We start from the raw sequence: 17,147 nt of genomic DNA, 5'->3' as shown, positions 1-17,147 counted from the left end.
AGAGAAGGGCTGTGAATGTGAAAAGTCATCATGGTGTCTGGACAAGATGGAGCAGAAAAGAAAGAGAAGGACTCCAGTCAGAGAAGATGTACCTGGATGTAAATATTTATTTGTCATAGTAACTATGTCTCATCAGTCCTGTATGATCCGTAGTCTGATAATGACTGATAGATAACAACTCCCCGTATCTCTTTACCATTGTTGGAGACATACTGGGAGTTGTAGGTTCATGAGATACAAACGTATATTTTGGGTGCAGATCTGACATTGCAATTAATTGCTGTATTAAATGGGTTACTCCCTTTCAGAAAATTCTGTTACCCAAGTGCAGATTTTATAATATATATACAGTACAGACCAAAAGTTTGGACACACCTCATTTAAAGATTTCTCTGTATTTTTATGACTTTGAAAATTGTACATTCACACTGAAGGCATCAAAACTATGAATTAACACATGTGGAATTATATACTTAACAAAAAAGTGTGAAACAACTGAAAATATGTTTTATATTCTAGGTTCTTCAAAGTAGCCACCTTTTGCTTTGATGACTGCTTTGCACACTCTTGGCATTCTCTTGATGAGCTTCAAGAGGTAGTCACCGGAAATAGTTTTCACTTCACAGGTGTGCCCTGTCAGGTTTAATAAGTGGGATTTCTTGCCTTATAAATGGGCTTGGGACCATCAGTTGTGTTGTGCAGAAGTCTGGTGGATACACAGCTGATAGTCCTACTGAATAGACTGTTAGAATTTGTATTATGGCAAGAAAAAAGCAGCTAAGTAAAGAAAAACGAGTGGCCATCATTACTTTAAGAAATGAAGGTCAGTCAGTCCAAAAATTGGGCAAACTTTGAATGTGTCCCCAAGTGCAGTTGCAAAAACCATCAAGCGCTACAAAGAAACTGGCTCACATGAGGACCGCCCAAGGAAAGAAAGACCAAGAGTCACCACTGCTTCTGAGGATAAGTTTATCCGAGTCACCAGCCTCAGAAATCGCAGGTTAACAGCAGCTCAGATTAGAGACCAGGTCAATGCCACACAGAGTTCTAGCAGCAGACACATCTCTACAACAACTGTTAAGAGGAGACTTTGTGCAGCAGGCCTTCATTGTAAAATAGCTGCTAGGAAACCACTGCTAAGGACAGGCAACAAGCAGAAGAGACTTGTTTGGGCTAAAGAACACAAGGAATGGACATTAGACCAGTGGAAATCTGTGCTTTGATCTGATGAGTCCAAATTTGAGATCTTTGGTTCCAACCACCGTGTCTTTGTGCGACGCAGAAAAGGTGAAAGGATGGACTCTACATGCCCGGTTCCCACCGTGAAGCATGGAGGAGGAGGTGTGATGGTATGGGGGTGCTTTGCTGGTGACACTGTTGGGGATTTATTTAAAATTGAAGGCATACTGAACCAGCATGGCTACCACAGCATTTTGCAGCGGCATGCTATTCCATCCGGTTTGCGTTTAGTTGGACCATCATTTATTTTTCAAAAGGACAATGACCCCAAACACACCTCCAGGCTGTGTAAGGGCTATTTCACCAAGAAGGAGAGTGATGGCGTGCTACGCCAGGTGACCTGGCCTCATGGAGTCGGTTTCTAACCGTTTGTGCAGACGCATGCTCATTTGGGGCCTTCTGGAGGTCATTTTGCAGGGCTCTGGCAGTGCTCCTCCTGTTCCTCCTTGCACAAAGGTGGAGGTAGCGGTCCTGCTGCTGGGTTATTGCCCTCACAGCAAACCTTCTTGCCCCAACTCTCATTGATGTGCCATCCTGGATGAGCGGCACTATTGAGCTACTTCTGTGGGTTGTAGAGTCCATCTCATGCTACCACGAGTGTGAAAGCACAACCAACATTCAAAAGTGACCAAAACGTCGTCCAGAAAGCATTGGTACTGAGATGTGGTCTGTGGTCCCCACCTGCAGAACCACTCCTTTATTGAGTGTGTCTTGATAATTGCCAATAATTTCCATCTATTGTCTATTCCATTTGCACAACAGCATGTGAAATTGATTGCCAATCAGTGTTGCTTCCTAAGTGGACAGTTTGATTTACTTGGAGTTATATTCTGTTGTTTAAGTGTTCATTTATTTTTTTGAGCAGTGTATATATTATCTCTCTATCTCTATATAGTTTACACACCATCCCCAGGTCCAGTCTGAGTCTCCGGCAGCGGTGTCTGCAATTGGCTGCAGCGATGACGTCACGTCAACAGTGTGGCAGCCAATCTCTGAGCTCTGTAGCTCTGAATGGAGCATTCTGTCTATTCTGGCAGAGCTGCTGCACTGTCGAAATGACATCAGCATTGCAGCCAATTCCAGACACCGGTGCAGTAGCTGAAACTCATCAGTGGACCTAGGGACAATGAGTACAGCATGGTTTGTTTTTTAATACAGTAGTGTTCAAAATAATAGCAGTCCAATATGACTAACCAGATTAATCACAGTTTTTGGTATAAATTATATTACCACATGTCAAACAATTTACCAGTTGGCGCAGTAGATTCTAAGAAAACCAACAGACTCAGCATTCATGATCTGCATGTTTTGGAGTCTGTGTATTTGAATAATTAATTGAAAGGGGGTGTGTTCAAAATAATAGCAGTGTGGAGTTCAGTTAGTGAGGTCAATCATTGTGTGAAGAAACAGGTGTGAATCAGGGGACCCTTATTTGAAAGGTGAAGCCAGCACATGTTGTACATGCATTTCTCCTTGAAAGCCTGAGAAATATGGGCCATTCGAGACATTGTTCAGAAGAACAGTGTACTGTGATTAAAAAGTTGATTGGAGAGAGTAAAACTTATGAAGAAGTGCAGACAATGATAGGCAGTTCAGCTAAAATGATCTCCAATGCTTTAAAATGGAAAGCAAATCAGAGAGACGTGGAAGAAACTGGAATACTATTATTTGAATGGATCAAAGCATAGCCAGAATGGCAAAGGCTCAGCCAATGATCAGCTCCAGGAAGATCAAAGACAGTCTCAAGTTACCTGTTAGTACTGTGACAGTTAGAAGACGCCAGTCTGAAGCTAATCTCACAAAGTCCTATTGTTAAAAAAACACATGTACTGAAGCGGATACAATTTGCAAAAGAACACATCAACTGGCCTAAAGAGAAATGGAGAAACATTTTGTGGACTGATGAAAGTAAAATTCGTCAGACGACCCCCAAATTCTTTATTCAAGCCACAGTACACTCTGAAGACAGTGAAGCATGGTGGTGCAAGCATCAAGATATGGGCATGTTTCTCTTACTATGGCGCCGGACCTATTTACCGCATATCAGGGATCATGGATCAGTTTGCATATATTAAAATGCTTGAAGAGGTCATGTTACCTTACGCTGAAGAGGATATGCCCTTGAAATGGATGTTTCAAAAAGACAACGACCCTAAACACACCAGTAAACGAGCTAAATCTTGGTTCCAGTCCAACAAAACTGAGGTTCTGGAGTAGCCAGCCCAATTCCCAGACCTTAATCCGATAGAAAACTTGTGGGGTGACATCAAAAGTGCCGTTTCTGAGGCAAAGCCAACAAATGCCAAAAAATTGTGGGATGTAGTCAAAGCATCCTGGGCTGGAATAAAAGTTGACAGGTGTCAGAAGTTGGTTGACTCTATGCAACATAGATGTGAAACAGTTCTAAAAAACTGTGGGTATACAACTAAATATTAGGTTAGTGATTCACAGGAATGCTAAATCCTAAAAAAAAAAAAAGAGTACATATTGAGAGTTTGTAAAGACAATTGCAGACACTGCTATTTTTTTAGAACAGCCCAATGTTCATTTTTTGTTATTTTCTGTAAACTAGTTAAAAATTATAGAAATGTCTCCATGTTTTGAATTAGAAAACAGTGTGCAATGTTCCCAATGCATGGAAATAAAAACTAGTATAAAGATTTTGTGCTTAACTCACGTTTTTGAACACACTGCTATTATTTTGAACACTACTGTAACAAACTGCGTGCAGGGATCTGAATTTTTATAGCTTAAAGAGACAACCCCTTTAAAGGGAGGTGCCTCGATTTTTATTTTGTATGAATAATTATTGATTATATAATAAATTATATTTCATACAAAATTAAATGCACTGGTTAAATATTTCTTTATTTATTAATTTAATCATCAGCCACTGAGGGCTGCCATTTGCATTTGCTGGTGTGTTAAGTGTCGTGCTCAGACACTAAACTCCTCAAATACCACGGCCCCTGTACAGTGTCTGACTGCATCTCTTACATTGTGGCTGCCTCCAGCTGTGACCTTGGCACACCCCCAGGGCTGTCTAGATCATAGCTGTGGGAGAAAATTGGCGTCATTTTGTTGTGGCCCGCAGCTGTGCTGCGAGCTCCAGTTTCCCCCTGTCACCACCCCCAGTGCTCAGTGTGAACGAACATTGACAGGAGGTGCCGGGATGCAGAGGTTCGGGATGAGATGAGTATCTGTGGCGGTGAGCAGACAGCCGCTGCTAGTCACCACTTCCCGCTGCGGCTGCATTCAGAGACCTGAAGTGTTATAGTCACACTGCTGTGCTCTGAACACTGACAAAACACTGCTATGTCACAGTAAGTCTCTGAAGGAACCATACACTGACGTAACAAACCATGTATCTAATCTCAGCCTGCGTGATACCCCACAGAGCCATGTATCTCATTCCAGCCTGCGCGATACCCCACAAAACCTCGTATCTCATCCAAGCCTGCGCAATATTCCACAAAGCCGTGTATCTCATCCCAGCCTGTGCAATACCCTACAGAGCCTTGTATCTCATCCCAGCCTGTGAGATATCCCACAGATCCGTGTATCTCATCCCAGCCTGTGCCATACCCTATAGAGCCGTGTATCTCATCCCAGCCTGCGAGATATCCTATAGAGCCGTGTATCTCATCCCAGCCTGTGTCATACCCTACAGAGCTGTGTATCTCATCCCAGCCTGCGAGATATCCCACAGAGCCGTGTATCTCATCCCATCCTGTGTCAAACCTTACAGAGCCTTATATCTCATCCCAGCCAGTGAGATATCCCACAGAGCCGTGTATCTCATCCCAGCCTGTGCCATACCCTACAGAGCCTTGTATCTCATCCCAGCCTGCGAGATATCCCACAAAACCTCGTATCTTATCCAATCCTACGCGATATTCCACAGAGCCGTGTATCTCATCCCAGCCTGTGCAATAGCCTAGAGAGCCTTGTATCTCATCCCAGCCTGCAAGATATCCCACAGAGCCGTGTATCTCATCGCAGCCTGTGCCAATGTGGCACCCTGCTGCGCACAGGTGCCACAGAACCCAAAAGGGTGCATGGACGACATCTCCACAAGAGGCCCTCATTACATACAAACACCTCCACCCTTCCACCTCACACCACCAGAGGGAGCCCCTTAGGGATATATATATGGAGGGTGGAGCCAGGCAGCTCAGTCAGAGCAGATCAGTCAGACTGAGAGAGTCTGAGAGCGTGCTGACGCTGAGAGCAGCGAAGACGCAGCATGCTGGCTGTTGTGCTTAGGCGAGCCAAGGCCTACAGCACGAGTTGAGTTCTGAGGGCCCCGAGTGTGGCCCAAGGCAAGAGGAGAGGGGAGTTGAGGGGGCAGAGGAGCATCATAGGCTCACCCCGTTGTACAAACCGGACACTGGGTCCGTGCCTACAGGGTCCTTTATACCCAGTAGGGATCACCGGCATTCCAGGAGGACTACAAGTTCCTGGCCAACCTGAAGCTAGACCCATTACAGGACCAGGAACCACGAAGGCCCCGACGTCCAGGAAGAGTGGTTACCAGCAGAAGGTCCTACTACCGAGCGACAGGTGAAGGAACAGCACGACACAGAAGCTAGGCCCAGTTGCAGGCTGGCCAGGAGCATACAGAGAGGCAGATGTAGCACCCTGAGGATTCGGCTGCTACAGGGGTATTGCACCTCAACCCAGAGGTGTGATATTCCACTCCCGGGTAAGGATGGAGTGTGGACCTGAGCTCGGTAGGCTGCATGCACTACACACATCCCATTTCCGGGGAACAGACCAACGGTACTCCCACTTAGAAATGTGCAGGTACGACCGAGTCTGTTCCTGGCTGGAGTGGGAGGGGGGTGGAACATCCCAAGTAGTGTAGGGGCAGATAGGGGGAGCAGCCTGGGTAAAGTTAGGAGCTCATTGGGTGCTGGTCACCTGAGCTCACACATAGAGGGAGTATATAAGGTGGGCACCATCTTAGATCAGGGTCAGTCTGTCAGAGCCAGTAAGAAGCAGAGGTCCAGATGAGCCTGCAGAGAGAGAGTGGAGCAGAGAAGGAAAGACCCAGAGAGGGAAGATGAAAGGACTCTGAGAACCCAAATTCAATCCCCGGGTGAAGAGTCGGCAATAGGGTACCGGATCCCAAACTGGTGGGGGCAAAAGCACACCCTAGCCAGAGACCGGAGGCCGTGGGCAGCGTCTGCCACGGCCACCCACCACATCCACCCCGAAGGCAGACCACGTGGAGGGTCAGGGAACCCAAGGCCAAGGGTCTCCCAACAGAAGGCCCGAGGGAGCTGGACCTAGGTGGATCACTAGTGGGGACGGCCAGAGGAAAGGACAGAAGGAGAGCTCAGGGTCACGCTCCGGACTTGCTTGGGGGTTGGCTGAATCCAGGACCTGGTGGACGCAGCACGGCTCGGGTGGTCACTTGAAGCTGGAGTGACCGGAACATCAGCAGTGAGTAAATACCCTAAACTGCACAACCCGACTCTGTCTTCACTTAACATCTACGCTGCACCACCACAACCCCCATCCTCTGCACCTGACCCCCTGAGGCTATACCCCACCCGTTGGGGGTTATACTATCAAAAGCTGCACCAACACCATCAGCCTCAGCGGACCCTGCTGCAGCGGCGGCCGTAGTGACCGCAATACAACGGGTGGCGTAGTCGACATAAAGAACTTTATAACATCTGTAGGACTGCCACACACACTGAGCTTGACACCCTGGGCACGGACCGGGTCACAGCCACTCGGAAGACTACAACCCCCATCTGATCCGGCTCCGGGTATTCCCCTAAAGAATATGGCCCAGGGGGTGCGTCAACTTTGGCGTAGTCGGCAGGATACCGTGCCCGCAACACCCGGGTACTGCGTGCCTGAAGAAAAGAACGAGTTTACCTCAAAAAGAAGTCTCCCGCCAGTTCCGGAGGGTCCCCGCCATCGGACTCCATCACAGATCGATTCCCGCCGGTTGTCCGCCATTAACAGCTTTTTCCCGCCATCTGCAGAGTTTCCCGCCACTGGGAAGCGATTCCCGCCATTTCCAAAGGTTTCCCGCCTTGGAAGAGCGGACGCCATTATGGGCGTGCCAGAGGGTGGTGAGAGGCCGCCTCCCATCGTGGGCCAGGACCGAAAATGGCGCCAAAAGTGGAAACCGCCCCCACCAACAGAGACTGTGATGCTAGAGGTGTCTGTCAGCGTGAAAGAACTGCCCCTGGAGCTGACAATCACCAAGTGGCCCCGGGACCGCCTTCGAAGTGGGAGGACTGAGAAGAAGAGAACAAAGATGGGTGTCGCTTGGAGGAGTCTGGAGAGAGCGCACCCGGAGGCAAGAAGCCTGGAGAAGAGTATCGGAGGAGCTTACCCGGAGATGGCGAGAAAGCAGAGCAGCACCGGCCTGTTGGCCAGGAGCCTGCTAGAAACAGAGGAGGAAGAGCAGAGCAGCACCGGCCCGCTGGCCAGGAGCCTGCTGGAGACAACAGAAGGAGAGCAGAGCAGCACCGACCCGTTGGTCAGGAGCCTGCTAGAAGCAACGACCCCACTAGGCCTAGTGGAGGTCTTGGCACAGCTCCCCCGAGATTGGGAGTGTGCGCAGACTGCGCTGGAGGGCCTCGCACGGAGGATGGCCCGGGTGCAACGAGAGACGTTGGCGGAGTGGAGCCGCGAGATGGCCCAGCAGACAAGAACCCGTCCGCGGAGCACGCCACCCGAGACGAGGAGACAGACCGCCTCTGAGGATGGCGCAGGAGGACTGAAGGCCGGAGACGGCGCCGAGAAGGGAGCCGAACGAGAGGAGGCAGGTAAAGGGGACGTCTCTACCCCAAACCGGGAAACCGCGTACCTGCCCCAGCTCCCCGTCGCAGAGCCCGAAGTACCCCCTGCCGTGCCCGTAACCGCAACGTCACCGCCACAGACTAGGCCTCAACCGGAAGCCGCAGCCGCGACCCCTGTGACGTCACACGCCTCGACCCCGAGCGTGACCAAGCAGGAAGTACCACCAGCCTGGTCGCAAGGTCTAGTACCCCCGGGCGCCGCAATACCAACAGCGCCCCCTACCTCCGCGGAGCCCCCGGCCTGGTCGCAGGGCCAAGTAGCCCAGGGCGCCGCCGTCCTTACGGTGCCCTTCACTTTCCAGGTGCCCCAGGCCTGGCCGCAAGGCTTGGGCAACCCGGGCGCCACTTCCACCGCGCCCATAAGACCAAGAGTGCCGCACCTGGGTGAGGACCTGTTCGCCCAACATACGTGCCCGGATGGGCAGCCCTTCATATGGCCACCGGAGTTTCACCATCCCCGACTCCGGAAAGAGAGACCCCTAGATGAACCCCTGATCCCGGCTCCAAAGCCCGTAAAGAGGATCTCGCCCCCGCTAGAAGAGGCACAATTTGAGTGGGACCCCACCGGAGAAGATCTCATGGGGTTCACTCAGGAGACTCGGGCAGCTGCAGCGGAGCGTGCTGAGTGCTGCCGCCAACAACTCGAGGTCTTCGAGAGGGAGCGGAGAGAGAGGCGGGTCCGGGAACAGCAAGCTCAAATAAGGAGCGCGGAGCAGAAGAGCCGGGCCAGGAGAGACCCCCGTGCAGCGCATAGTCCCCGCACCACCGGGACTGTGATCAAGTTTAACATGCAGCATGGGTGGGGCTTCATCCGAGACCACCGCACCCCAGGCGACGTCTTTGTAACCAGGAGAGACGTTGAATCCCACCTACCGGAGGGACACAGAGGTCGTGACCTTTACATCGGGGACGAGGTCACCTTCACCCGGCACAAGTGTGCCAAAGGACCCTACGCCCTCCATGTGCATCGCCTGACGGAGGAAGAGCTGCGGTGTGAGGAGGAAGAACAAGAGGACCCGGACGGGTCTGAATCTGAAGTTAAAGGAAACCATAAAGAAAGAGCAGGAGGACGTCGTCGTTAAGTACAGCGAAGCAGAAGCTGTATATAGTTGCCCGTCGGGGCACAGTGAACTGTTACTGCTGCTATCATAGTCCCCGTTGGGACCAGCAAGTGTGAACTGTTTACCCGTTTAACCCTTAAATCCCACTGACCGAGGACTGAGAGCGGTCATTCCTCCCTTATACCTGGCCGAGGACTGAGAGCGGCCATATCCCCTGTATATAGTTGCGCGTCCTAAAGCGCCCCCTACCGGTTTTATAGGAAAACCATTTTTTTTTCAAGAAAAGACTGTCGCACTTTACCCGGTCACGCGTTGCACAGTGACCGGAGGAGGAACAGAAGCGAGGAAAAGTCTACAAGAATGTTTTATATGAAAAGTTTTATTGATATATATATATATATAATGTTTTGTATGATGTTTTATATGTTTATGCAAAAATTTGTATGTTTTGTGGTGTTTTGTTCTTACAGCCCGAAGACGTGCTGTGATTTACCAGGGGGGAATGTAGCACCCTGAGGATTCGGCTGCTACAGGGGTATTGCACCTCAACCCAGAGGTGTGATATTCCACTCCCGGGTAAGGATGGAGTGTGGACCTGAGCTCGGTAGGCTGCATGCACTACACACATCCCATTTCCGGGGAACAGACCAACGGTACTCCCACTTAGAAATGTGCAGGTACGACCGAGTCTGTTCCTGGCTGGAGTGGGAGGGGGGTGGAACATCCCAAGTAGTGTAGGGGCAGATAGGGGGAGCAGCCTGGGTAAAGTTAGGAGCTCATTGGGTGCTGGTCACCTGAGCTCACACATAGAGGGAGTATATAAGGTGGGCACCATCTTAGATCAGGGTCAGTCTGTCAGAGCCAGTAAGAAGCAGAGGTCCAGATGAGCCTGCAGAGAGAGAGTGGAGCAGAGAAGGAAAGACCCAGAGAGGGAAGAAGAAAGGACTCTGAGAACCCAAATTCAATCCCCGGGTGAAGAGTCGGCAATAGGGTACCGGATCCCAAACTGGTGGGGGCAAAAGCACACCCTAGCCAGAGACCGGAGGCCGTGGGCAGCGTCTGCCACGGCCACCCACCACATCCACCCCGAAGGCAGACCACGTGGAGGGTCAGGGAACCCAAGGCCAAGGGTCTCCCAACAGAAGGCCCGAGGGAGCTGGACCTAGGTGGATCACTAGTGGGGACGGCCAGAGGAAAGGACAGAAGGAGAGCTCAGGGTCACGCTCCGGACTTGCTTGGGGGTTGGCTGAATCCAGGACCTGGTGGACGCAGCACGGCTCGGGTGGTCACTTGAAGCTGGAGTGACCGGAACATCAGCAGTGAGTAAATACCCTAAACTGCACAACCCGACTCTGTCTTCACTTAACATCTACGCTGCACCACCACAACCCCCATCCTCTGCACCTGACCCCCTGAGGCTATACCCCACCCGTTGGGGGTTATACTATCAAAAGCTGCACCAACACCATCAGCCTCAGCGGACCCTGCTGCAGCGGCGGCCGTAGTGACCGCAATACAACGGGTGGCGTAGTCGACATAAAGAACTTTATAACATCTGTAGGACTGCCACACACACTGAGCTTGACACCCTGGGCACGGACCGGGTCACAGCCACTCGGAAGACTACAACCCCCATCTGATCCGGCTCCGGGTATTCCCCTAAAGAATATGGCCCAGGGGGTGCGTCACAGACACGGACCAAGAAGCCTTATACTCGCTCACTGGGGAGAAGTCCTGAAGTGCACCAATCCTACTGAGTACCCTGGACCGTACCTGACATCCGCACCAGTAAAGGTATTGAAGCGAATCCCCTGTCTCTGTCAATGACTCCTGCTGCGCCATCCCGCCTACACTAGAAGTCCCAGCATCACCACCCACCAAACTCCACACTGCCCCGGGGGCCTGCTTCACCTGTGGGGAGCAGAAACACCTCAGCAGCCATCCCATCACCCCTGGAGGTCTGCAGCAGCGCTGGTAAACCTTACCAGGTACCACAGGTGGCGTCACGAACTATTTACTTTATTTTTATTTTTCTATCCAAGTTATAATCCCCTTTTTGGTTGACCGCCCTGGGCCACAGACCGGGCCAGCCACTGTGACATATCCCCAACCAGCATCCATAGGCCCGGCTGCCGAGTACCCCATTGCCCCGGGGGCGCGTCACCATACCCTACAGAGCAGTGTATCTCATCCCAGCCTGCGAGATATCCCACAGAGCCGTGTATCTCACCCCAGCCTGCGAGATATCCCACAGAGCTGTGTATCTCATCCCATCCTGTGTCATACCCTACAGAGCCGTGTATCTCATCCCAGCCTGCGAGATGTCCCACAGAGCCCTGTATCTCATCCCAGCCTGCGAGATATCCCACAGAGCCGTGTATCTCATCCCAGCCTGCGAGATATCCCACAGAGCCGTGTATCTCATCCCAGCCTGCAAGACATCCCACAGAGCCGTGTATCTCATCCCAGCCTGCGAGACATCCCACAGAGCCGTGTATCTCATCCCAGCCTGCGAGATATCCCACAGAGCCGTGTATCTCATCCCAGCCTGCGAGATATCCCACAGAGCCGTGTATCTCATCCCAGCCTGCGAGATATCCCACAGAGCCGTATATCTCATCCCAGCCTGCGAGATATCCCACAGAGCCGTGTATCTCATCCCAGCCTGCCAGATATCCCACAGAGCCGTGTATCTCATCTCAGCCTGCCAGATATCCCACAGAGCCGTGTATCACGTAGGATTGGATTAGATACACGGCTCTGTGGCAGATTATGCTCAGAAGTAGCAGGAATGTTGTGACATGCTGATTCCACTGCAGTGGGTGCCCATAGTGTTACATGGGACTGAAGCTATCATCTAATACATGATCTGCACTCAGGTATCACTGTGTTAGCTGTGATGTTACATAGGACTGTGGGTGACATCTACATTATCTGTACTTCGTTATTAGGCTAAGTGACCACGATGCAGAAATGCTGCATATTGTTTACGCTTCTCCCTGGCAGGAAAAACGCATGTGGATTTTAAATGCGGTTTTCCCGCCAGGTAGAAGCGTTTGTCAAGCATTTTTGCATGCATTTCTGCATGCGGGTTATCAAGCGCTTTTCCAAGCGATTTTAGCATCACTTGGAAAAGTGCTTGACAACTTGTTCACGCTATATAAATCCATGCATCCGGGGGTGTTAAGGACCTGCAGTGACGTCATTGAGCCATGTGATGGGTCACATGACTCAGTGACGTCATGGCCGGTCCTTCACATCAATGCGAACATTGCAAGACACCGGACGGAGCAGACAAAACACCGGCAAGACATCGGAAGGTGAGTATAAACTTTATTTTTTATTTTAAATTCTTTTTTTTACAGTTTCTATGGTACCCAGGTCTGGATGAGAGTCTTGGGTACCATCCGCACATTGAACCGTGTGATATCCGCATGTGCAAATGCAGTGATGCGGAGGTCACGCGGTCGAATGCAAGTCAATGGCGGCGATTACGCTGCGTGTCCGCAAAATTAATGGACATGCTGCGGATTTTTGAGCGCAGCATAAACGCTGTGGAAAAATCCGCAACATGGGCATTGAAAGTGCGGCTTGTCATTGGGGACCATGGGGGGCGGATTACCAAGCGTTTCCCAAGCGTTTATGCTGCGGAAATTCCGCAGCATAAACGCTTGTAAAACGCTACGTTACTGTGTCATCTGTGAGGTTATACTTTTTTTTTTGGGCAGGGGGTGGCAGGGAGGGGGTTATGTGTTGGGGGCTTGGCCCCCTGATCTTTTCTGACCCTAGCAGCGCATATAGCATATACAATATGTAGCATCGGCGTCTCTGCCCCTTGCTAGGCAGAGACGCCGTCCCTCTCACCTTCCCGCTCCTGGCGCTGCGTCCTCCAGCGCTTCTCCCCCCGCTGCTGCCAGCGCGCGCTCCTTCCCCGGCAATGTGCTTAGTGCGCGCGCGCTCCCCTTCTCTTAAAGGGACCGCGTACGACGTCCTAAGGAGTACCCGGCCAATTGCCGGAGGACCTCCCATATATAAGGCACCTCCTCCAAAATGGAGGTGCCCGAGCAAAGTTGTTGCACAGTGTCTGATCTCTGCTTCAGCCCTCAGGTCCCGCTGCTTGCCTGACTCCTCGTCCTGCCTGCCAGCCTGTTATCTGCCCGTTACCTGCCGAGCCTGCCAGCCTGCTCACCTGGAGCGCTCACCTGTTACCTGCCTGTTACCTGCCCAGTCTGCCAGTCCGCTCACCTGGGAGCATCCGCCTGTTACCTGCCCTGTCTGCCAGTCTGCTCACCTGGGAGCATCCGCCTGTTACCTGCCCTGTCTGCCACTCCGCTCACCTGGGAGCATCCGTCTATTACCTGCAGAGTCCGTCAGCCCGCTCACCTGGGAGCGCTCACCTGTTACCAGCCTGTTTCCTGCCTAGTCGGTCTGCCCGCTCACCTGGGAGCGCCCGCCTGTTTCCTGCCAGCCTGCCTGGAGGCTCTGCCATCACTTGCTGTGCCCACCTGCCTGGTAAAACCAGAGACTACTACCTGCTCTGCCGTCACATACCGTGACCACCTGTCTGCCACCAGAGACTTCTGCCTGCTTGCCGTGTCCATCCGCCATACCGGTCAGTCCCAGCCATCTGACCCGTGGGAGCCACCTGCTCTCTTACAAGGTCGTCCCCAGAGTAGCACCTGGTCCCTCAGTCCGGATCCTCCCTGGTCACGGTGTCGTTAGCCGCCGTACGACCAGGGTCGGTTCGGGTTGATACTTAGTCACGCCCCTCTGGGTCCCTCCTTGCACCTCGGCACAGAGGTTCCACCACCCGGACCCGTAACACAATATATATATATTATACCTATACAAGTTTAGTATCATTGTAATATTGCCGTGTTTCTTTTTTTTTTTTTACTGTACTCAAAAAAATGGCAGAATTTTTTCTTTTCACCAATCTTGGAAATTTTTAAATTTTCAGCACAATATATGGAAACATGGTGTCACTCAAAGTAACAAATATGTGATATGGTGATTATTAGTGTTGAGCATTCCGATAATGAAATATCGGGTATCAGCCGATATTCGCGGTATCGGAATTCCGATACTTAATTCCGATACTTTTAGAATATCGTATACCGGAATCGGAAGTTCCCATAATGCAATGAGCCAGTTTCATTTTATTCAGCCAATGAGGATCCTAAGAAGTGTGGGCACATCCTGTTAGGCATGTAGGCATGTTAACTAATGGCATGGCTGTGATTGGCTGCTGAAATGATGTCATGATGCACTATAAGAGCCGCCGCCGCCATTTTGAGCTCACTCTGCTATGAATTCAGTTAGGGATAGGACGCTGCTGTTCTGAGGGACAGTTTTAGCTACCTATTTGCTCTATTCTGCTTTACCCAAGCTACTTTATAAATCGCTGTGCCTTGCAGTTCTCTGTGCTGTTCACCGCTGTCTGCAAGGTCTGTGTGTGTGAGTGCAGCTCACCCTGTAGTGTGTGCTTCAGCCAAGTCTGGTTGTAGTGCGCTCAGCGTGCGTTACTGCCTCATACATTGTCCTTTTTTGCTAATTGATAATTTTTCCTGATTTCTCCTATTAGTGTGGTGGTTCCATCCGTATTCAGTTAAATTGGTTCCAAACACACTATATAGGAGTAGATAGAGAATTTTTTTTTGTCTTGCAGCGCTAGTGCACAGTGCTCTGCATCTGCACTGTTCACGGCTGTCTGCAAGGTCTGTGTGTGTGAGTGCAGCTCACGCTGTAGTGTGTGCTTCAGCCACGTTTGGTTGTAGTGCGCTCAGCGTGCGTCACTGCCTCATACATTGTCCTTTTTTGCTAATTGATCATTTTTCCTGATTTCTCCTATTAGTGTGGTGGTTCCATCCGTATTCAGCTACATTGGTTCCAAACACACTATATAGGAGTAGATAGAGGAGCCTTTCTGCAGCATTGTGCCCTGCAGCCCCAGCCAGATTATTAGTAGCCTATTTTGTGTAGCCTCATCTATTGCATTGTAGGTTACCTGCCTGCATTGTAATAGCTACAAAAAGTTTGTGATACTATCGGTATTACATCTTTGGGCACATCCAGTGTCTTTTTGTGACAAAAAAAAACGAAATAAAGTTCACCAAACACTCCACTTTACAGTTGTGTAGGCCACATTAGCTCATATTAAAGTTTAGTCCACACTTTATAAAATTAGTGTTTCTTATACCTGTTGGCAGCTGTTCAGGAATAAGCACACTAAGCCCTTAGTACTTTTCTGCCTATCTTTATCAGTCTACCAAGATGAAGAAGGCAGGGAGTAAGGCATGTGGTCGTGGGCGTGGAGTTTCTGCAGGGAGAGGACGTGAGGATTCTGTGCCTGCAGGGAGAGGACGTGGGGATTCTGTGCCTGCTGCGGGCACCAGTGACTCAGCATCCCCTAGTTTTACCAGGGAACAGTCCTTTATGCGCAGCTTTGTAGGAGCTAGCCGTACCCCACTGCTGCGGGAGGACCAAATTGAAGCCGTTGTCGGATGGATGGCAGCTAACGCATCGACTTCAATAAGTTCCAGATCCTCTCAGGTCCTGAGCACTGAAGAGCACCCATCTGTCTCTTCACCACCTGCCAAATTGCCCAGGCAGTCAGAAAGCCCTGGACAGGAGCCATCTCTACTTCTGTTCTCTGAATCTCTTGGCTTGGAAAGAGGGGGCCAGCCAAGCAGAATTCGAGAATTTGAAGAAGAGGTCGCATGCAGTGATGCGCAACCGTTTTGTCTCTCTGAATATGAAGAGGCGGGTGGGCCAGTGCCTATGGTCAGCAGCACACCTCAGTACGCATCTGATGATGAGACTCAGGTGCCACTTTCTGGTGCGAACTGTGCTGTCGAGACTACCCAGGAGAAGCAGTTGTTTGAAGAGGGTGGTGTAGATGATGAGGTCCTTGACTCATCATGGCGTGAGGGACAGGAAGGTGGTAGGAGCAGCTCTGAGGAAGAGATTCCCCGAACGGCCCAAAAAGGAGGGAGAGGGAGGGGGCAGACTTGGTTGCCTGTAGCCTCCACTTCGACACCCATTAGGAGCATGGCTCTTCCAAAATCCAAAGCGGGCGCTCCCAAGACTTGCAGTGCCTGGTCCTTTTTTGACACAGTTGCAGATGACATTTGCTTTGTCAAATGCAAGCTGTGTAATCAGAAGGTGAAAAGAGGGAAAAGTGTCAGCAACCTCAATACCACAAATATGTGGAAACATGTGCGGACCAAGCACATGGTGGAGTTACAAAAACACACTGAAGACCTAGGCCAACCTACAGCGCCACCTACCACCTCTTCAGCTCGTGTTGTAGCCTCTTCCTCCAGCTCACACACAGCTGGATCGGCTTCCTCACAGGATCGCGATGGAAGAACCTCTGGCACTGCTGTACAGAGACACACTGTAATTCCACCCACAGCACCACGTTCCCTGTCATCCTCACACTCCCAGGCCAGTGTACAGCCATCGTTAGCACAGGCATGGCAGAAAAGGCGCCCATACTCGGCAAACCACCCCCGAGCACAGGCTCTGAATGCTGGCATTGCAAAACTACTGGCCCTTGAAATGCTATCATTCAGGCTGGTGGAGACTGACACCTTCCGTAACTTTATGGCATTGGCAGTCCCACAATACAACGTGCCCAGCCGCTTTTATTTCAGCAGGCAAGCCGTCCCTGCCCTTCAACAGCATGTGGAGGGAAAAATTAAACATGCGCTACAAAACGCCATCAGTAGCAAGGTACACCAGACCACCGATGCGTGGACCAGTAAGCATGGACAGGGACGATACCTTTCCCTCATTACCCATTGGGTAAATGTTGTGGAGCCGGGTACAGATCTTGAGAGTGGCGCTGTACGTGTTCTGCCAACTCCAAGGATTGCAGGAATCCAGTCTGTACACATTGACTCCTCCTCATACTCCAGTTCCTCTGAATCAGCGCTGCAGGAGCCGTCACGATCTACCTCGACCCGTGAACGGTTACCTGTTATGATGACCGATATGAGCACAGCCGTGGCCAAAC

This window comes from Phyllobates terribilis, unplaced genomic scaffold (genome assembly GCF_046119375.1).
Source record: "Phyllobates terribilis strain yellow unplaced genomic scaffold, ASM4611937v1 Scaffold_1__5_contigs__length_1240528914, whole genome shotgun sequence".
In the NCBI taxonomy this organism is placed as follows: domain Eukaryota; kingdom Metazoa; phylum Chordata; class Amphibia; order Anura; family Dendrobatidae; genus Phyllobates; species Phyllobates terribilis.
Note: the sequence above shows the minus strand (reverse complement) of the source record.